The sequence below is a fragment of the Delphinus delphis genome, chromosome 1, assembly GCF_949987515.2.
Source record: "Delphinus delphis chromosome 1, mDelDel1.2, whole genome shotgun sequence".
NCBI classification, from domain to species: domain Eukaryota; kingdom Metazoa; phylum Chordata; class Mammalia; order Artiodactyla; family Delphinidae; genus Delphinus; species Delphinus delphis.
Genome location: NC_082683.1, coordinates 18,928,852 through 18,950,851, shown reverse-complemented (window position 1 = coordinate 18,950,851; position 22,000 = coordinate 18,928,852). Strand labels below are relative to the sequence as shown.

The following is a 22,000-nucleotide window of genomic DNA, read 5'->3' as shown; positions in this document are numbered from 1 at the left end:
GCCTGGCCCCTCCATGAGCCCACCCCTCCCTTTACAGAATAGAGAAACCACACCGAGTGGGTGAGCAGGGCTCTCCCTCCAGACAGGCAGAGCCTTCTACCTCCTCCAGCAGCTCTCAGGCTCTGCAGTGACTCAGAGATGGTTTCTCTGGGCCCAGAGGAAGGTGACAGGTAAGAAGGACAAACTCTGGTTTGCTTCATCCTGGGAGAAACAAAGTGTGGGATCCATCTTTGTCTTTTAAAAAATGCAGGAGGGGGCGTCCCTGGTGGCGCAGTGGTTGAGAATCTGCCTGCCAATGCAGGGGACATGGGTTCGAGCCCTGGTCTGGGAAGATCCCACATGTCGCGGAGCAACTAGGCCCATGAGCCACAACTACTGAGCCTGCGCGTCTGAAGCCTGTGCTCCGCAACAAGAGCGGCCGTGACAGTGAGAGGCCCGCGCACCGCGATGAAGAGTAGCCCCCGCTTGCCGCAACTGGAGAGAGCCCTCGCACAGAAACGAAGACCCAACACACCCAAAAATAAATAAATAAATTTATTTAAAAAATAAAATTAAAATTAAAAATGCAGGAGGGAATTCTGGTCCAAAAGAGCAGATGGAACACAAGTCTTCATCTCTGCTTCCTTCTGAAACCCCCCATGAATGACAGTAAAGGAATTCAGACGTATGGATCCATAAGGCCAAAGAGAAAGGAGAGACGACAACCACATTGGAGAGAGGCCAGTCAAGGTTTGAACGCTGGAAAAGCTGATGGCTGAGTGTGACTTAGCAGCCTGGCAAAGGCCGAGGCTCAAACCTCTGGCCATCTAAAGTTAAATGAAATTAAGGAAAATTAAATACAATTAAAAGCTCAGTGCCTCAGTCGCACTAGCCACAGTTCAAGCACGAACATCCACTGGGGCTTGTGGCTCCTGTATTGATCAGTGTGGGTCTAGCACGTGTCCACCACTGCGGGAAGTCCCGCTGGACGGCAGGGCTCTAGACGCTGGCCATCCAAAGTGCGGTCCTCGGGTCAGCAGCGCGGGCCGACCCTGTTCGGAAGGCAGAATCTCAGGCTCCATTCAGACCTGCCGAATGGGAATGTGCCTTTTATTTAGCCAGATTCCCAGGTGATTCATAGGCACATTTGACTTTGAGACTTAAGGAAAAAGAAGGTGGTGGTTCATCTCTGGCTGAAAAATGGCGTGAGGTAAAGCCCTGCATTGTGGGGCTCATCTAGCCCCTTTAACCCCCTGGGCCGCTGGGCTTAACCTCCAGGCAGGAAATTAGAGGCTCTTGGGAGACTGACCAGCTAAAGAGAACAGACTGACAGATACTGATTGATGTCACACGATCCTCCAATGAAATGACCAGGTTCCTGCCAATCAGCCAATGGGGAGGCCACTAGCTGATAAGCCGGCCCCCACACCCAGAGCTTCCCCTGAACTTTTTTTATTCAGCGAGTTTTCTAGTGGCTTAGTGTTAAATAGGAACAGATAGCTAAGGGTCAACAGACCTCTGAGGGTACAAGCTTCAAACACGATGAACAGACAGCAAACAAATGAACAGAGGGAGGCGTTTAAAGCAAATAGAGACAGAAGGGCAGAAGGGCCCTTCAAAGGGCAGAAGAAAACTTCGACATCCTCAGAGAGGTGAGATACTACATTAATAAAACAAGAACAGAATGCTATAAGAAAAGAATATTCCAAGAACAAGAAAGAGTGTTAGGATATTTAAAATATGATAAAAGAAATTTAAAAATTCAATAGAATTATTGGAAGATAGTTGAAGAAATGTCTCATAAAGTGGAACAAATAAAGATTGGGAGAGAAAAGGGGCAAAAACAAATTACTCCAGGAGGTCCAACATTCCAATGATAAGAATTCAAGAAGTGATTAAGCAGAAAAAATCAAGGGGAGGAAATTATCAAAGAATACCTGGAAATTTCCTGGAAATGAAGGATATGAATTTTCAGAATGAGGAGACTCACGGAGTCCCCAGAAAAATGAATTAAAAAGACCCACAGTGGGACTCATCATCATGACCTTTCAGAACACAGGGCCTAAAGAGAATATCCCACACACAGGGCCTAAAGAGAATATCCCACACACATCTATAGATAACAACAACAACAAAAAAGGTCAAATACCAATAAAAGGATGAACACTCAGATGAAACCAGAACAGCAGTGGATTTGACAGCAGCAGCAGGGAAGCTCTGAGATAACTCTCCAAAATTCTGAGGGAAAATAACCTCCAGCCTAGAAGCGGACAGAAGCCAAACTAAATATCGAGAATAAGGGTAGAAGAACTACATTTGGGGACATAGGAAGCTTCACAAAAAATCCACCCCACCCCATGCACCTTTTCCTGGGATGCTCCTGGAGGACGTGCCCCACTAACGTGGAGGAGCGAATGAACATGAGAAGCTCAAGGGACCCAGGGATCGAGGAGTGCCCAGGACGGCGCCCCGCAGCAGCCTGGGGGTAGCCAGTCCAACTAGGGGGAGGAGGGAGGTACAGGGGGATTCTGCCAGCCAGGAAAAAGTGAAACTGGTAGACTTTCTATGTGTCTGTCCAGAGTGAAAGGAGATCTACGCTTCCGTTGGAGAGTTTGGGGGATGAACTTATGATGGAAAATTCAGCTCCTCCGAAAGGTTTAAGGAGCTAAGCTGCTCCCTTCTACTCCTCCCCCGACAATTTCTCTTTCACTGGTCCACACACCCTCTGCGATGGCCCTAGGAGGCAACTCCTGTGATCAGAGGATTTGGTGGAAGCCAGTCTGAAAACTGCTGAGTCCACCACCTTCTCCTTACACACGGGGAAGCTGAGGGCCGGTGGGGATGCCCAGGGCACACAGACGGGAAGGTTCATTGGTAGTTCATTTGGTACGTTTTCCAGAACTCCTTTCTGATTCATTCAAGACAAGATCAGTAATAACAACAGCAAGAACCAAAGACAACCCGAAGGGACTCTGGCCCGTGAGCACGTTGAGGTGCCACCGGGCCCTGCGTTTCCCCCTCAGCTTTGCCCTCAACCACCCCGCTTGGTAACTGCACTAAGTTTCTAAAACACACCAACTGAGGTTTCTGAGTTACTTCTCGTTGCCACCTATGAAAGCAAGAACATAGAGATGTACCTGAGTTGTATACACCACGGACAGGCCACTGTGAACCTCCGGAAGAAAAAAAATTGGGGGTGGGAGTGCAGGGAAAAAACCAAGTCTCCTCGGAACCAGGTGCCCTGACCCCCAGTGCCCCTGGCTAACTCCTTATTATTTTTTTCTAAAGAACCCAGGCAAATGCCATCCTACAAAATCCAATCATCTGAGTTTACCCCTAACGCTGACCTTTCAGGGGCCTCGCTTTGATTCTCTGCCTCTCCCTCCACCTTTTCCAAGGGCTTGGTTAACCTCAAGGTCTTTGTAATGAATGAGTTAAGGATATAAACTCTGTCTGGAGCATCTGCACTTTACTACAGAATTCGAGGGAACCTAGTTCTGTGTGAGCTTATCACGTGACGTTCTTTCTTTGAGTCTCAGTGTCCCGGGCTATGGAGCTCATTATATCACCTGTTCAGCAGGGTCACCACCAAAACCCTGACAGGGAGGCCTGATGTAGGGGGCGGCAAGAACCCTGGGCTGGAAGTTAGGAGCCCAGGGTTCGAGTCTTACCTCTGTTACTTGCTTGCCGTGTGACCTTGGGCAAGTCACTTGTTCTGTCTGGACTTCAGCTTGCTCTCTTGCAAAGTGCACGGCGGGGATCGGTGACCTCCCTCTCACGCTCCTTCCGTTGTGTGACTCTCCCGCCTCCCAGTTTGGTTCAGGACGTGGCCCCTCACCCTCCCCAAGGCTCGCCTGCCTCCTACACCTTCCATTCCAGAAGGAACAGCCCTCCCCTTTCCTGCCCGAGCTGGGGCCTGGCAGGCGCTGGGCGGCAGGCGCTGGGCGGCAGACAGGACAGGAGGCGGGGGAACAATCCCAGCCATTCAAGCTGCCCGTGGGGAGAGCTGGCCCGCAGCCAGTCACAACAGGCCCCGAGATACAGAGGGGCGTTTGTCTGGGAGACCCACGGTTTCATCTAAACCTTCGCGCTCTCTCTCCTCCCTCCCTCTCAGGTGGCAGCGCCAGCCCCCAGCTTTGCTAGGAGGCATGATGTGGAAGCTGTGCAGACCTGAGCAGCCCCTCTAAGGGCTGGGAACCCGGCCAAAAGGAGGAAGGTGGGAAAGAAGGGCAGGGGAGACACGTGTGCAGGGTGGCCGCCCGGGGCGTGGCCAAAGGGAGGGCAGAGGGTGGGGACAGTGTGTGAGGGGCACAGGAAGGGCTTTGGACAGGGCAGAGGCAGTAGGGAGGGTTCAGAAGGAGGGGCTGGTTCCCCACCCTCACTGACTAGGAGGAAGGGACTCGTGAACAAGACGCTCCCTTCTCCTCCAGACCTCAGTCTCCTCAGCTTTGAAATGGGGCTGGGAATTCCCTGGCGGTCCAGTGGTTAGGACTCCATGCTTTCACTGCCGAGGGTACGGGTTCAATCTCTGGTCAGGGAACGAAAATCCCATAAGCCGTGCAGTGAGGCAAAAAAAAAAGCTGGTTATCCTGTCCTTATGCTGTAAATCAAATCAGATGATGAACCTGCAAATAGCGTGGTCTAGGGAAGAAATAAGTTTGGACTCAGGTGGACCTGGGTTCAAATCGCACCTCTGTCACTTCTAAGTTATAGGCAGTTTATTTACCCTCCATGAGCCTCATCTTCCTCATCTCAGGGAAAAAAAGATGTGTGTGCAGCCAGACAAGATCATAAGGAACAAAAAAGAACAGATGGGACGTACCCTGCCCCAAAAATGCATTTGAATGAAAGAAGAATTGGTCAGGGCCGCAGTGTGGCCGCAGGGCTGCTTTAACCGTAATGAAGTTTCATGGGCTCTAAACAGTTTATTTTTTCTGATGTGAGAAAAAAATGGAAACATTTTCTTCTGCCCTAAAATGGGATCCCCCCTCCCCCCGCCGATTTTAAAAGAAATGAAAACATTTCAGGGGCCCTTGAACGTCTTGTGGGCCTTGTGTCTGCTGTGCCCGGCGGAGAAGTCGGCCTGATGTTGGGTCAGGGTCTTCTCAAGTGCTGACCTGTCCTGGGCAGAGACCCCAGTGCCGTCTCTGAAGAATCTCCCGTGGATCACTGATGCCTCCCAGCCCAGAGCTGAGCCCACGGCCCTCCAGTTTTGCCAAATCTTCCAGTGTCGATGCAGTCCGAGCCCTGTCACACGAGGATGACGGGCCCCAGCAGCATGGCAGGTGTGGAGGCAGGGAGAATCCAGGGGCCCTGGGTGTGTAAGCCGGCCTGGCTCTCAAGGAACTGGGGTGGGGGGCGATGGGCACTTACCACTCACAGTCACCACCACTCCCTTTTGGGACCTCCTCTGTGTCTAGCACTGTGCTTGGGGCTTCACGTTCATAATCTCATTTACCCCACGTCACACCCATTCCGCTTTACACCCAAGGAAACTGAGGCTCAGAGAGGCCGAGTAACTCACCCACTCACAGAGCTACCAGAGCAGGCTTGGGACCCAGTCTTCTGCTTCCCAAACCAGGGGCCTCCCAGCACCCACCCCGGCCTCCTTGAAGAGTCAGAGGGAACATGAAGCAGGCTTTGAGGGTGTGCGGAACATGCAGGGCAAGTGTGAGTCCGGGGTCCAAGGAAATACGAAAGTGAGCGGCAGAGCATTGTGGGGAAGGGAGTGGGTGTGCCAGGGACTGAGCGCGCCAGGGGCACCTGGGTACCCCGGGGGGTGGTGGGCGGTGCAGGGGCAAGGGCGGGGGCCAGCCTGCCAGCATTTGCCTCCACAGGCCAGTGTGTCTTGAGCCGGCAAGGCGCTTGGCCCGGCGGGGCTACTGCAAAACACGCTAATAGGTACTTCATTTTCCCTCCAAACTGCCCAGAGCCATGTCTGTTTAGCTACAAACCACAGCAGATGCTGTGCTGTTCAGGGAGCGCTGCCTGCCTCGGGAAAGAGAAGCTCAGAGTCGCAGAGCAGGATGCAGCTGCTCTCGGGCCGGGGACCTCGGGCTCTGACGTTCGCCAAAGGAGGGAGATTCTTAGTTGGGGACAGGGTGCCCGTCTCCACACCAGTCACACCACAGCCAGGGGGAGTGGAGTGTGCCCTGAGTGTGCCCTTTCCATGCCAGAGTGGACAGGATGGAAAGGGACTCTCTGTCTCAAAGCCTATCGGCTGCACAGCTACCCCAGAGAGCTTTCTAGCAACAAATCTGACCGTGCTGACCTCTGCCTAGACCTTCAGTGGTCTCTCACCAGCTAAGGCGAATGAAGTCCAAACCCCTCAGCAGGCCCGTTACCGCCCAGCAGCACTTAGACCTGTGCTCGCCAATGTGGCAGCCACACGCGGCTATGGAGTCCTGGAAACGTGGCTGGTCTGAATTGAGATGTGCTGTATGTATAACATACCTGTGGGAACTCAGAGACGTAGCACGAAGTGAAAGAGTGTGAAATACCTCAGTAGTTTTTAAATATTGATTAGATGTTTGATAATATTGGGATATACAAGGTTAAATAAAATATATTATCAAAATGTAATGTTTCTATTTACTTTTTTAACGTGGCTCCTAGAACATTTAAAATTACATATGTGGCTCATTTATATTGAACAACACTGATTTATACTATGTCCTTCTCTCTTTGCTGCCTCTCCTATCAACACTAGCTCATTCATTTGTTCATTTCTTCATGCATTTATTCATTCAGTAAAAATTCATTAATCATAAGCTACATGCTAAACACTGGAGACAAAAAGGAAACAATATAGGCCTGAGCCCACATGGAGCTTATGAACTATACTTTAGAGATACCAAAGAGCTTGTGTTCTACACACACACATCGCATAGCATTACTTGCCTCTGCTCATATGCATGCTTCTCTCTAGAATGACTTCCTAACCCAGTCTGCCTGGTGAACTCCTATTTATACTTCAAAACCCAAACCATCAAACACTTCAAGCACTTATGTCAAATGTTTCAATTAAAAAAAAAAATCTACTTCACACAGTTTGTTCACTCCCACCCCTACTCCCTGCTGGGGTTCTGAACTATTAACTGTGTGATTATGCAATTTTACTATCATGTCAGTTTAAATGTCACTACTCTAAGATTAGCCCTTTCCCCCCAACCCCAGGAATTGTCTCACTTACCCTCTTTAACTTTCTTCACAGAATAACCACCAGCTGAAACTGTCTTGTTTGTGACCCATCTAACCCCCAGATCCTAAGCTCTGTGAGAGCAGGGTGGGAGGCCGCTGGGAGGTCAGCAGCCAGCATTTGCCTCTGTGGGCTGGTGCGTCTTGAGCCAGCAGGGAGCTCGGCCAGGCAGGGCTACTGTCTTTCTTGTTCAGAGCTGACATCCCAGGGCCTAGCACAGTTCTTAGCACCTAGTAGGCACTTAGAAAATAAAGATGATGGCATGATGGCTGTAGAGTAGAGGGAGCTACAACAGAGGCTCTGGAGCCAGACTGCTCGGTTCAAATCCTACACTCAATTAGCTACTGTTATCACCATCGTCGTTGTTATTATTTGTCTGCTTTCCCCCTCTTGAGGGCCCAGGCAGTGTCTTGGGCTTTGTCATGCCCCAGCACTTCACAGAATCTGGTCTCTTCCAGGGTTCCCCATTGCAGGAAATGTCACTGCCACTCACACAGCCTCTGAGGCCGGAAACCTAAAGTCACCGCCTGTCACCAGTCCTCCACCCCCATCATCAAGCCCTTTCCGATTTACCTTCACGTCTTATACATTTTCTTACTAACCTCTCTCATCCTCCCCATCCTTGTTCAGGTCCAGGCTTCTGTCTTCTCTCACCTGGATGCTGCAATAGCTTCCTAACAGGTCAAGGCTGCCTCTACTCTGGGCCACTGCAACCCTTCTCCACAGCAGCTCCAACAATCTTTAAAAACCTCAAGACTACTTCAGACTAGAACTTATGATGGTCAGCAAGTCCCCTGTACAGGATCTGGATCCTTCAGACCCCTCCAGTCTCCTCCCTGTCTGAGCTCTGCCGTCTGTCACTCTGTCCCATCGCTGCCACAGGGCCTTTGCATATGCCAGAGCACGCTTTTCTCATTTATTGACACTTCTGATACTTTAACCCAAGCATCACTTCAAATTCCCATGCTGTGCACTCTCACAGCCCTGTGTCCCTCTGTCACCACAGGTTGTAGTTATCACCTTCCATTTGATGAATGGTTGTGTCCCATATCAGACTCTGAGCCCCATGAGTGTAGGGGATGTGTCAGTTTTTGGGGGTTTTTTTTTGCGGTACGCGGGCCTCTCACTGTTGTGGCCTCTCCCGTCGCAGAGCACAGACAGGCTCTGGACACGCAGGCTCGGCGGCCAAGGCTCACGGGCCCAGCTGCTCCGCGGCATGTGGGATCTTCCCGGACCGGGGCACGAACCCGTGTCCCCTGCATCGGCAGGCGGACTCTCAACCACTGCGCCACCAGGGAAGCCCAATGTGTCAGTTTTTATTCACCCTTTGAATCCCTAGTTCCTCAAATACTGCTTGGCACATTGCAAGTATGAACACATAGTTGTCAAATGAAATCAACCCCCGCTAAGTGAATGAGCAGTCGGGGGTTAATAGCAGCTGACTGAACTGCCTCATCGAACAAGGACCAAGCACAGGTCATGGGCCTTGTGCTTTCCCACCACATGTGGCCGCTGGTAATGCAGACATGACATTAAGAGACGAGACAGGCCGTGAGTGCTACGGAGCTCGGAGTGGGAGAGGGTGCTGAGCAGGGGGCCGGGGAAGAGGGCGTGCTGCCTGGAGAGGCAAAATTTGAGTGGCACCATGTGGTCATTAAACCCTTGTGCTCAGGGGTCAGTGATCTGGGTCTGAACCTCAGTAATATAATAGTAGATTATATTTACCTGTCTCTAAGTGCCAAGCCCTCTGACTGCTTTATGTCTATTTGATTGTCTCATCCTCCCTAAGTGGAAAGCACATTGCAGTTTAAATTTTTTATAGAGGACACTGAGGCCCAGAGAGGTTAACTAACTTGTCTAAGGTCACCAACTGGGATGGGATGTGAACTCAAGGAATCCGACTTCAGAGTCTGCTCCACATTTGAAGCCTTGATGATAAGAATAAGCATTTGATGAGCTCTTACTAGGTGCCAAGCACTTTTCTAAAAACTTTACAAGTGGGGCTTCCCTGGTGGCGCAGTGGTTGAGAGTCCGGATCCCACATGCCACGGAGCGGCCGGGCCCGTGAGCCATGGCCGCTGGGACTGTGCGTCCGGAGCCTGTGCTCCACAACGGGAGAGGCCACGGCAGTGAGAGGCCCGTGTACCGCAAAAAAAAAAAAAAAAAAAAAACTTTACAAGTAAGTTTTTATTTATATCATTTTTATTTTTATAACTCGTTTCATCCCATAATTTTATCTCTTTCTTTTAAGTAAGCCGGGTATCATTATCTCCATCTTACAGGTGAAGAAACTGAAGTCCAGAAAGGTTAACTAACTTGCCTGAGGTCACACAGCCAGCAAAAGTGATGAAACTAGTTGGAACCATGCAGAACACTCAGAGTTCATTCTTTTAACCACTCCACTTCACAGCTTCTGCTCTATGAAGGTGCATTATTATTATTATTATTTTGCTGGGATTTTGTCAGGTGGAGAAGGGAGGAGTGACATTCTAGCTGGGAAGAACATTGGGTGTGAAGACTGGGAGGTGGGGGTGAGTATGAACACTTTCAGGAAGGAAAGTGTGAGATTGGTGATGGGGGTGGGACAGTGAGGGTCCCAGCACCGTGGAGCTGAGTGTCCAGGGAAGGCCAGAGAGGAGAGGAGATGTGAGGGATGTTTTGGGATTAAGCTATGGAGGAACTTCCTCCACAGGGAGACGCTAGCATGTTCTGCTCTCTCCAGGATCCCTATGCCATGGATTCCATGTGAGATGTTTGGAAACTAGAAGCCTCAGAGCTTCTGACCTGGCTCTGCTGAGTGTCCTTTGGGAAGTTACTTAACCTCTCTGTGCCTCCATTCCTTTTCTGCAAAAGGGAGGTAATAAACGGGACCACTTTCATTGGGCTCCTGCTTGAGTAAAATGACTTTATGCATACAAAGCCCCGGCAGAGTTTGGCATAAAGCAGCCCTTTGATATCTCATTTCTCTCCCTTCCCCAGCCTCTAGGACGACCTCCCCAAATCCCCAGCCTCACCAGAATCAAGGCTAAAATCAACAGCTGATCGAGAACCACTAAGGTCCCTGGAGACACCAGGTCAATAAGACGAGGAAGCAGAGAAGCAAATATCAAGCTATCCAAAGTGTGTCCAAGACTGAGGAAAAAGAATAATTATAATTTATTTCCTTCTCCTTCTTGCTGTGTCAACTCAGGGTTATATAACTGAACTTCTCTGTGAGGTAGCCCTTGGGGCCGCCAGGAGGCAGGGTTGGTGGTGACATAAGTAAATATTTCTCTGCTCTCTGCCCCGGGCTCGGGTTCTGAGCAAACACCACAGCCTGAAAGGGAGGCCATGACAAGGAGGAAGCTGGGTGAAGAGTGAGCTCTGGGCTGGGAGTCAGGAGACCGTGTTCCAGGCCTAGCCCTGACTTGAAGGACGTGGACTTCAGGCGACGAGTGATCTGGGAGGAGAGATTACAGTGTGAGCTAGGGAGTGGCAGGACCTTCCCTGGGGAGAGAATCCAGCCTTCTCCCTGCACCCTGGCCTGGCATTCAAAGCTCTCTCTCCTGCCTTCTCCCCCATCCCATCTTGGAACCCACACACTACGAACCCTGGCTCTTTGGGACTACTGAGTCCCCAACGCCCCCCAACAGGATTTGTTCCTCTCTCGGGAAGTCCTCCCCTTCCCTCAAAATGGTGGTATGGTCGGTAGGGACAGAGGTGTGGGGTTTGGAGTCAGACATGGGCTTGAATTCCGGCCTGAGTGGCCTTGGGCCTGTGACTTAACCTCTCTGGGCCTGTTTCCTCATCTGTAAACTGGGCTTGGTGATTCCTGTCTTTTTCCTGGTTGCAACAATCAAATGAGATAACCATTGTTAATAAGTGCCAATTACTTAGCCTTATCGCATAAACGTGTGAAGGTTTTGCATGCATAAGTCATTTAGCAATGCATGTCAAGCCTCTAGAAAAGTGAGTGCCTCATGCATAGTGGGCACTGATAAACGCTGCTTTCCTTCTCCAAGACCTGCCCAAAGCAACCCCGCCAATCTCAAGTAGGTCGATGTCTTCTGAGACGTCACAGCATCTCATAGGTACTTTGCTTACAGCATTTATCATATGAAAGTGTTGTAATTAGTAGACAGGTCTGTCCTCCCTTCTATTCTAGGAGCTTCATGGGGAGTGAATTCACGCACACAGAGAGGCTGCGTGGAAGAGATGGGCTTTCGCAGATGCCCTAGGATGTGTTGGCTTTGAACATACACTGAACGCTCTGGGCTCTGGCTCCCTGAGCTCTGCTGCCGACCATCAGAGGCCCTCGCTCAGCTCCATGTAGACTCCAGGGGTAAGCCACACCCTCTTCTGGGTGCTTAAGGGGCTTGGACTTGGACCTGCACCATAATTTTTTAGTCCAAACCCAGGACACTTGTCCTAGCAAAAGATTTTGGGTCCATGAGGAGTCCAAGAGGAGATCTAGAAGCTACAGAATGAAGGTAGAAATACTGGAATTGGCAGGATAGTCCAGTGGTTTATGAATTGTAGACTTACTTCCACAATGCCTGGCCTGGTCATGCACCTGGCATACGATAACTGTCTAACAAATGCTTAGTGGATTGGGGGCAATGTGTTTTTTCACTCCATCGTGCTGTTGGGATATTCTACTGTAAAGGAACAGAGGCTACCAGCCTTCTTCCCTGGGGACCCACTCGTTGCAGAAAGAATTGCTGAGACCTTGGCTTTCTGCATGGTGTCTCTCCTTCATTCCAATACCATCAATCGCTTCTGGCTGGCTACAGAATAAAGCCCTAATTCTTCGTCTCATCAACTAAGGTAATCCATGAAACTTTTCCAGTTTTATCCACCAGCACCTGTCTCCTCCTTTTCTCCCCGGCCCTAGGCAGGGAATGAGTGACTTCCTGTCTCCTAAACTCACCCATGCTTCCCAGCACTGGGAAGCTAGCTGCACAGTATTTCCCATCCCACCGCTCACCGCTGAAGAGGTAGAGTCTATTTCTCCACTCCTTTGAATCTAGGTGGGCCCTATGACTGCTGGGACCACTAGAATATGGTAGAAGTGACACCGGAAGTTCCAGGTATAGCCCTTCAGTGGCAGCTTCTGCTTCCTGCCTCTCAGAATGCCTGCTCCTGGAAACCTCCTTCTTGGAACCCAGCTGACATGCTGTGCGGAGCCCAAGGCACGTGCAGAGGCCACAGGTAGATGTGCTAGCTGACAGCCCCAGGTGTGCTCAAAACTGACAGCCAAGTGTCACTAGGCAGCCACGTGAGTGAGCCACTGGGGGCGCCCAGGCCAGCTGAGCCTTCAGATGCGAAGATCTGACCGAGACCACGCGACAGACAGCATCAAGGCACTAAGTCTTGGAGTAGTTGGTTACACAGGGATAGATAATCAGCACACTGGCCTTTGCTCCAGTGCTATCTTCCCAGTACTATCTTCCCAGTACTACACCAATCTAAACCTGCCTCTGTCATGAGACCCAACTGTCCCCTCCTCCCTAGGTCACCTCTTCCACCTCTGACTACTTATAATAATTGTCTGCACCAATCACAATGGCTTTGCAGTGAGATCCCTGGACCTACTTTTCCTTTAAAACATTTAAAAGTGTGCTCTAAACAGAAACGTTCTATCATTTCTGAAAATGGAAAACCAATGTCACTTGCCATCAACAGAAAGTACCAAAATAAAATAGATGAAACGGATCAATGTCATTAAACTCTAGCGGGACAGTGTTACCTCCCAAAGTGTCTGGGCCCAAGGCTGGTCCTCCGTTAAAAAGATGAGCAAGTGTTGTAGCCAGACTCTGAGTTCCAGAATCTGGGTAGTTACAGCATACCAGCTTCCGGATTCCTGGATCACATGGCCATGGTTGTGTATCTTTAAATTCAACAGCTCCCGGCAGCCCTTGTGATTCCTTCACTTTCCTGATTACGGCAGGTGCCACAGCTCTCCAGTCTGGCCAGTTCTGTATTGTTTTGGAAGCCTCCAGCCTTTCCAATATTTTAAAAGAATTAGGTGCATAAAATCCCTTCCTACCGAAAATGCCGAGTTCTGCTTCTGTTTCTTGCACTGACCCCTGACTTAAACACCCTGACTTCCCATTGCTCTTGCAGCACGTCCTGGACTTGTTTCTTTTATTATTTAGGTATTTCCTTCATGAGTATTTTCAATGTGGGTCTCTGTGTATTCCACCTTCTAAGGCTTTATTTGCCTAAGAATATTTTTAGTATGACCTCATGTTTGAATGACAATTTGGCTGGCTTTAAAATTCTGGATTGAAAGGGTTCTTTTCTTTCAATTCTTATAATAACATTACTCTGATTTCCTGGATCAAGTGCTGTTACTGAGATGTATAATGTCAATCTGATTCTTGGCCCTTTGTAAGGGATGCTATTCCTTTGTCCTTCCTCTTTGTCCATCATATTCTCGACTTTACCATGATATCTTTGTGTGGATTTTTCTTTATTTCTACTGTTGGCTACTCCATGAGTCCTTTCAATCTGAGTTCATTCATTTTCCTTTAATTCTGGAACATTTCATCTCCATTATTTCAATTCTTCCCTATTCTCCATTTTTCTTTTTCTCTCCTTTAGCGACACCTACTTCTACCCACCATCTCTTAGGTTTTCTTTTTCATTTGTTCTCTCTTTGACTTTTCCTGCATCCTGGTACAGTTCTCAATCTGATTTTCCTCTTTACTAGTTAGTTGTTAGTTCACTTGTATCCAACCTGATATTTATACCATCTATTGTGTCCTTTACTTTAAAGAGTATATCTTTCAGAGCTAATCTTTTGCCTTGGTTCTCTCCTGGACTTCTTGTCCTTGCGTTATTTTACAAATGTCTTCCCTTATCTTTTTAGGCATAATTATCGTGCTTTACTTCAAAATCTTGGTCCATCTACTTCAATCATTCTGCTTTAGATGACATATGCAGCTTGATTTATTGTCTTTCTTGTATAGTCGTTGTACTTCTAGGGCATCTGATTATTTTCGTGGGTGAATTCATGTCCCCCTGGGGGTATTTTCTCTTAGTCTGGTAATGTGCCCTGGGGGAGAGCCAAAGGCATTAAGAGGAAAAAAGATGAGCCCCGGGCCAGAGAGCCACACAGACTCCCTCAGCCACCTCCTTCCTGTTGGCACTCTGCCTGTGTGTCTGTCAGGCTTCACCTTGGAGTTCCAGGGAGAAGCAGACTTGGCAGGAGGTAGACTGCAGGGATGCCACAGGCTGGGGTGGGTGGTGGGGTTGGATGGGCATTGATGGGGGAGAGTCCCTTATTCCAGCAGGGCCTTGAGCTGCCCCAGACTCCCCCCAGGGCTGTAGCTGCCAACTTCTGCACTACAGAGGCAGGAGGTAGTGACTGTCCCAAGACAAGGAGCAGGGACAGGAAGTGGGTAAGCGTCCTAGAGAGCAGGACAGTGGAGAGGTCAGTCCACCATTCATTCGTTCCACACTGAAAGTGCGTCTTTCCACACTTAAAGTTGTGCTGGGCGACCGGGAGACGGTGGGAAATGGACCCTGCCCTCGTGGAGGTCATGCTCTGACAATGAAACAGGGAAGAGCTAAATCTGACTACAGATTGGATCTGTTTCTTTTACTTTAACATTTGCTTTCAGTTGCTTTTGTTCATTAAAAGGATATTGTCTATACATAATGGCCTGCCTTGGGGAACCCTGCCCCTCTTCCTGAATGTTAAACCAAAGTGCCTTTGTTCAGGCAAACATCCCCACGCTGTCCACCTGTGGATGGCTGCAAGAAAGAAGAAATTAACACGTCTGGTCACCGAGGCTGGCCATTCCAGGGGCATCTGCAAATCTTATGGCCTTTTTACTTTACTTCCTCACCTCCTTCCCCTCTCTGTTCTATAAAAGAAAATGGCATCGGAACCCAATAAGTTGGTTTTTCGGAGACATTTGTCTGCCATCTTCTCGGTCTGCCAGCTTTCTGAATAAAGTCGTTATTCCTCACCTCAATGTCTCCGATTTATTGGCCTGTCGTGCAGCGAGCAGAGAGAGCTTGGACTCGGTAACTACAATGGTCTAGCAGACTCAGCTTAGTTCCCTACTAAGGTCCCTATCTTGGCACCTCCTTTTGGGCACCTCACTTAGTCTTCCTAAGTCTCAGTTTCTTCATCTGTAAAATGGAGACGAGACAGTTCATGCCCAGTGATTAGCAAATGCCCAGCACACTGGGAGCCCTCAAAAATATGAATCACTGTTGTTATTATTACTATGACCAATGATAATGTTTCTGGGGATTAGGTAGGAACTTGGAGCTGCTCCCATAAAATAAAGGAATCCCCTTTTGTCCTCTGGGCAAACCAGTCACCCTTTAGGTCTGAGACTGGATAGAAGGCCAAGACGGGGTGTCTAGAATTTCCACAAAAGAGGATAGAGTGGTCTTGGCTCTTTGAAAAGTTTTGGTCAAGAAGTAGCGAGGGGCTTCCCTGGTGGCAGAGTGGTTGAGAGTCCGCCTGCTGATGCAGGGGACACGGGTTCGTACCCCGGTCCGGGAGGATTCCACATGCCGCGGAGCGGCTGGGCCCGTGAGCCGTGGCCACTGAGTCTGCGCGCCCGGAGCCTGTGCTCCGCAACGGGAGAGGCCACAGCAGTGAGAGGCCCGCGTACCGCAAAAAAAAAACAAACAAACAAGAAGTAGCGAGGCAGAAGGTGGGAGTTTGGTGGGGAGGTGAATAAAAAATCCAAGTTACATTTTCCAGAGACAACTATTAATACCACCATAGGCATTAAGATTTCAGATAACTAGTCCCTTTTCTGCAGTTTCTTGCTTTTTTTTTTTTTTTTTTTAATCACTAAAGAACAGTACAGGGAGGAGGTTAGAACTTCCACTGCAGCGTGGGCGGGAATCTCAGCCTTGTTTCTCCCTAGCCTCAGGGCCTGCATCTCTCCTGGGCCCAGGAGACAGTGCCAGGGCTCACAATACTTTCCGGGGCTCACAAAAATGTTCTCATTTCTGTCAAAATCAGAAGAAAACAGGGACTTTTAGGTTGAAGAAAATGTTTTAATGCACCAATGCAGTCATTAATATAACTGTTGATATGTTTTAGGGAGGAAGGGGTCCACGAAGGCAAAATTGCATCCCTGGTAAGCTCTGTGACCACCAGCAAGTGGTCTCTGAACCTTAGCAGGGACCGAGGGAATACTACTACTCACTTCCTGGGCTGCCGTGGGTGTTAAAGGGACTGAGGCATGTGGAGCATTTAGCGCTGTGTGGGCACCAGCAAACACAGGCTCTCAGCAAGCAGTCGTTAACCATTTATTTCCCTCTGAGACCTGCAGGCTAAAACCTTAGGGAACTTGGAGGAGGGTTAGGGGATTAGGGACAGCAGCAGGGGAACAAGTTACACAATTGCTTTTTATTTTGCACCACAGACTGAAAGAGATCATCCCCAGTGGAGGGGAACAGATGGAAGCTTCAAGGCCAGGCCATGCGTGCCGGAGTCTGCCAGAAACCGAACAGCAGGAAAAAGAGCTGAATTTCCAGCGCAGGCCCGAGGCAGGTGTTAGCCTTGGAGAATGAGTGAGTGAATGAATGATGAATGGATTCTGGAGGAACTGAAAAATCCTGAGGCTTGTTGGCCCCAAAAGTTGGCTCGACAGGTCCCAAGACACAAGCTTCTCTGAAGGGGAAGGGAAACTAATGTTTATTAAGGGAGGACTGCGGATAGTATCCTCTTTAACACATTGGGAAACTGAGGCTCAGAGAGGCGATGGGGCTTGACCAAGATCCCACAGCTCAAAAGCAGAGGCCTATGTGCCTGCTCTGTGCCCCAGCCTCACTGCTGGCTGAGGCTGCCCTGGATGGAGCGAGGTGTGCTGGCAGTCCAGGGTCTGCACGGCTCCTTGAGATGCCAGGAGCTTCTAAGACCGTCCCCTCCACCTCCTGAAGCTGCCGGGAAGTACCATAGGATCTGGCAGCCCCACTGAGGGCCCCAACAGCTCAGGAGTATCTGGCCCAGGCAGGAGGCCCCTCACAACAGGCCTGGAAGCTGCTGAAGAACAGGCCTCTCTGTCTTAGAGGCTTGCCTCTTCTCCTTCCTTAGGCCAAACTGCAGCCAGCACCCCCAGGAGTTTCAAACCGCACGATAGGTTCCAGCCCAGCTGCCACTGGCCCTGCCCCCTCAACTCTTACCTACACCCAGCCCTGCTCAGGAATCCGGAGACCTGCTGGCAGGCTCCTGCCTTGGCACAGTCCCCTTCCCCGCTTCCTGCCCCCTCCTGCCCACCGAGGATCTTTCCTCCTGATAAGGAATTCCTCTGAAAGAAGGCAAAGAGGGATCCACCCTACCAGATCCCAAAGCAAAGTGCGGGATGCCAGAAGCCCAGATGTCAATGACTGCATCAGGAGGCCAGATGGATGGAGATGGAGAGCCCAACAGGGCGGTGCGCTCGGCGCTTGGAGGTTGTCCAGGAGAAACAAACACGCCGCTGCTCCTGGGCTGCCTTCAGAGGCGCTCGCATGGCAGCGTGCAGGGGGCATCTTAACACAGGCACTGCTGGCCAGCAATACTTAGCCTAGTTTAGAGAGGTTCCTATTTTAGATTATTTTTCTCCAATATCAAACATACATCTTTTAAAAAGTAAAGTGAACATACATAATTTGGGGTCTATTTTCATCATATGAGGTTTTATTTTTTAATTAAAAGGGTTTATTGGGCAACTTAAATCCACTTTACCATTCTTTTTTTAATCTTCCATTCCATTTTATTGGAAGATTGGAAAGTAAGGAGAAATGTTGCAGGATTTACAAATCTCAGAGACTCTCAAAGCCCACTGTAGTGACAAAGCACTTGGACTAGGAGACTTGAGGTCTCCCCTAACCCTCCACTGACCGAGTGTATGTCATCCTCTCCGGACCCGTCTTCTCACCTTTAAATGGAGGGAGCCCTCTGTTACCTTTAAGGGTCTCTGTAGCTCCTACCTTCTGTGACCCTGAGCCCCAGGAGCAATGGGATGGGGATCAGCCTGGACGTTGCCTTCCTCCTCTCAAAGCCCCGGGGGTCTCCGGGGGTCTGACTGTCAAGGGCAGTAGGGCTGGGAGCAGCAGCAAAGTGCCTAGGCCTACCCCTGAGGTGTAAATGTCTACTAGCAGTGGATTCTTCCCTGAGAAAAGACGCAGATGGTGGCAGGAGAGAGGGTGGAGGCACAGAACATGTGACAGGGGGAGACGTACCCTTCAAGCTGTGGGGCAGGGATCAGACAGGGGAAAAAGAACTTGTGGTGCTTACATCAGTTCTGTCAGGGGGTGCTCTCCTCTCTCAGCGCCAAGAGCCCCAGTCCTCAGCCCAGGTTTGTGCATCCCACAGACATTCACTGAGTGCCCACCACGTGCCGGACACTGTCGTAGGTGGGGATGCAGCAAGGAAGGAGGCAGGCTTGCTCCCTGTTCCCATAGAGTTTACAGTCGGTGGGAAACACAGACATTAAATGATTAGGAGCAGTTATGGAAAGTGCTAAAAGGAGAAGCTTTGAACTCGGCTCTTTTGAGGAATACAGTGCCTCCCATCTCCTCTTGATGTGTTCCCCCAAATCTCTCACCTCCACTTCAGATCTTTGCTTCTCACGGACTCCTAGTCACCACAGGGAGATGGAAACCCAATGAGGCTGCCTGCCAGGATGTCAGACAGGCTGAAGGTCCCTAACTTTGCTAAGAGTGGCTCCACCTCAAGGACATAGCTCCCTCCCAGCCCGAGGCATCAGTGGCCACTGTCCACAGGGGTGATAACGGGTGTGCGAACCGGCCACGGGGATAAGCTTTGAATCCACTGCAGCAGATTCCCCCAGAGACCCAACACGTTCCCCTAGCCCAACTCACTGTGAGCCTGGCTCAGCACACACACAGTAGTTGGCCCGCCTGGTATCACACTGCCCCGTTCAGCTACCTCACCACCAGCCAGGAGACAGCAGGACAAGGTGAGGAATGTCCCACCCCCATGAAGGGGCCATGGGAGTCCCTTTCCCTTTTCATCTTCTGTTCCCATCAGGTACCCACAGTCCTTTGCTGTGTCTTCCCCGCCGCCCCTTACCCCTGTAATTTGGAGGTGGACACTTAGAGGATGTGAGAAAGGTATTTGACCTACCTAGAGTCCCAGCCCCTTCATCTACGCCCATGTGGCTGCCGGGACTCAGGATTCCAGGATTTTGTGTGCCCTCCCTACCTCTGTGCTCTGGATGGGCTTATCATATTACTCCCCTGCCCCCCATAAGAAGGGGTGCCCCAAATCTGTTACTCTGGGCTTATCTTAATCTGTTACACTGCTCCATCCACCTAAACAACCGTCTCCTACATCATCCCATCTGTTAGGATCTGATCATCTCTAAATTCACTGCTATTTATTGACTACTTACTACATGCCAACTTTGTACTACCTACTCATTCATTGTTCATTCATTCAACCAATATGTAGTGAGACCTACTATATGCCAGGCACCATATAATGGTGAACCAAATAGACATGGCCCCTGCCCCCAAGAAGCTACAGCCTAGGGCTTCCCTGGTGGCGCAGTGGTTAAGAATCCGCCTGCCAATGCAGGGGACACAGGTTCAAGCCCTGGTCCGGGAAGATCCCACATGCCGCGGAGCAACTAAGCCCACGCACCACAGCTACTGAGCCCACGTGCCACAACTACTGAAGCCCACGCACCTAGAGCCCGTGCTCCGCAACAGAGAAGCCATGGCAACAAAGAGTAGCCCCCACTCTCAGCAACTAGAGAAAACCGGCGTGCAGCAACGAAGACCCAGTACAGCCAAAAATTAAATAAATGAATAAATAAATAAATTTATGTATTAAAAAAAAGAAGCTACAGTCTAGTGGAAATTAACAGCTTATATTTACGGAGTGCCTATAATATACAGACCTTGTACTAAGCACTTTATATGGACTACCCGACACTCTGTCAAAGAAATTGTTTCACTTACGGAGCAAAGGGAACTGTAGAGAAATGCAGGGTCCTGCCCAAGACTAAGTTATTGGCCACCTAAGGGGCAAGGCAGGGATTCCAATGCCCAGGTTGACTGATTCTAAAGCACCAGCACTATGCTTTCTTCCCCACCCCTACTCAATCCCACCTCCTCCAAGCACCCCTCCAGATCCTCGTCCCAGACTAGACGGCTTCCTTGGTCCCTCTAAGCCTGCTCTAGTATTTGACACACCCATGTCCTCCTCCTGCCAGATATCCAACCCACAGAACGTGTCCCCACCTCTTTCCTCTGGAGCAGCTAGTCCAGTGAGCCACCCGGGAGCTGCTGAGTTTGCTGATCTGAGCTAGAACACTGGTTTTCTCCCCCTGCTGTGGGTTTTCATCGCAGATTTTCCTCCTGGAGGGGTCTCCGCACAGGGCTCACCCATCCAGACGCCCATTTCACAGATGAAGCCAACACAGGTCCTGAGTGGTTCAAAATCCCTTTACCTCCTGGCTGGCCGAGTCCGCTCCCTTTTCTTCCGGGGAGTCTCGGACCCTTAGCCGGAGGCTTGGTGAGAGGGGTGGAACAAGGAAACGACCTGCCTGCTGGATGCCCGTAATATCAACCACCCAAACGCAGGCTGCGCTCGGGGCACTTCTCCGCGAGGGCGAGCTTGCTCGGCACTCCGGGCACCTGTACGCATGCCCCATCCCCATTTCCAAAACCCGCAAAAGGTGACCGATATCCCTCCCTCCACCCCGGCCACCGCCCACCGCCCTCGCGCGCAGACCCCAGGCACCCCTTCCAACGCAGGTGGGGGTGGGACTGGGAACTCCTCACTCTCCCTCTCCCGTCACCCCTCCGCGGAGCTTGGCAGGTGGACAGCGAGCCGCTGAGCCTGAGCCGGGCCGCCCGTGCCCCCCGCAGACCCGGCGTCCCGGCGTCCCGCGCCTCCTACCTGCTCGGGGGAGCCCTGCGCTCCGGCCACCGCCCGCTCCGCCTCCCGCCGGTGCCACCACAGCAGCCCCGGCTCCGGCCGTCCGGGATCCCGCCCCCGGCTCCGCCCCGCCCGTGCAGGTGATCCCGGGGAGGGGCCGACTTGCCCCCACGGTCCCTGCCTCGGGGCCGTCCTGGGGGCGCCAGGCTCGGGACGCTGGCTGGGCGGCGCCTCATCGCAGTGTCCTCGCGCTTCTCCTGGCCTGAGTCCTTCTTGAGATTCCAATTCTGGGCACACCCACCCCCACCCCCAGGCGCTCAGCGCACCAAGGCCACGTCTCCCAGGTCAGACTTCTGCCAGGGCAGAAGGGGAGAAGGGGCCTTACAAATAAACCAGGCCGGGTGTGAGCTGCCAGGGGGTTTGTGTAGGTGTCTTTTTTTTTTTTTAATTTATAATATTTATAGCCTTTTCTTTTTTGGCTGCACTGGGTCTTCGTTGCTGTGCGCGGGCTTTCTGTAGTTGCAGTGAGCAGGGGCTACTCTTCCCTGCGGTGCGCGGGCTTCTCATTGCGGTGTCTCTCTTTGTTGCGGAGCACAGGCTCTAGGCACGTGGGCTTCAGTAGTTGCAGCACACGGGCTCAGACGTTGTGGCTCATGGGCTCTAGAACGCAGGCTCAGTAGTTGTGGCGCACGGGCTTAGTTGCTCTGCGGCGTGTGGGATCTTCCCAGGCCAGGGCTCGAACCCGTGTCCCCTGCATTGGCAGGCGGATTCTTAACCACTGCAACTTTTTTTTTTTTTTTTTTACATTTCACTGAAAACTTTTTATGAGCCTTTTGGATAGAAACGGGAATTTATTTGCAGGAAGGATGATCCCATCATACTTCTGCTGGAACCAGCGCATGGCCTCCTCTTTGCTGATTCTGTGTTTGGCCCCAATGCAGCCTGTCCTGTGCTTCTTGTCTGCGATGCTG

The 22,000-nt window shown here is 50.8% G+C and overlaps 1 protein-coding gene across 4 annotated transcripts in view; it reads right to left on the bottom strand.

Moving 5' to 3' along the window:
• NCMAP (non-compact myelin associated protein) overlaps positions 1–22,000 on the bottom strand; it is a 49,646-nt gene that overhangs the window by 21,618 nt on the left and 6,028 nt on the right. Inside the window, exons 1-2 of one of the 4 annotated variants that reach the window (XM_060016355.1) lie at positions 21,051–21,077; positions 20,390–20,574 (exon numbers count right to left, since the gene is read on the bottom strand). The exons of 2 other annotated variants lie outside the window; for them this stretch is intronic. The gene's annotated coding sequence lies outside the window, so the exon portion shown is untranslated. Of the gene's footprint in view, positions 1–20,389; positions 20,575–21,050; positions 21,122–22,000 lie in introns of those variants that run through there. One more of the 4 variants, XM_060016330.1, reaches the window with a different exon arrangement.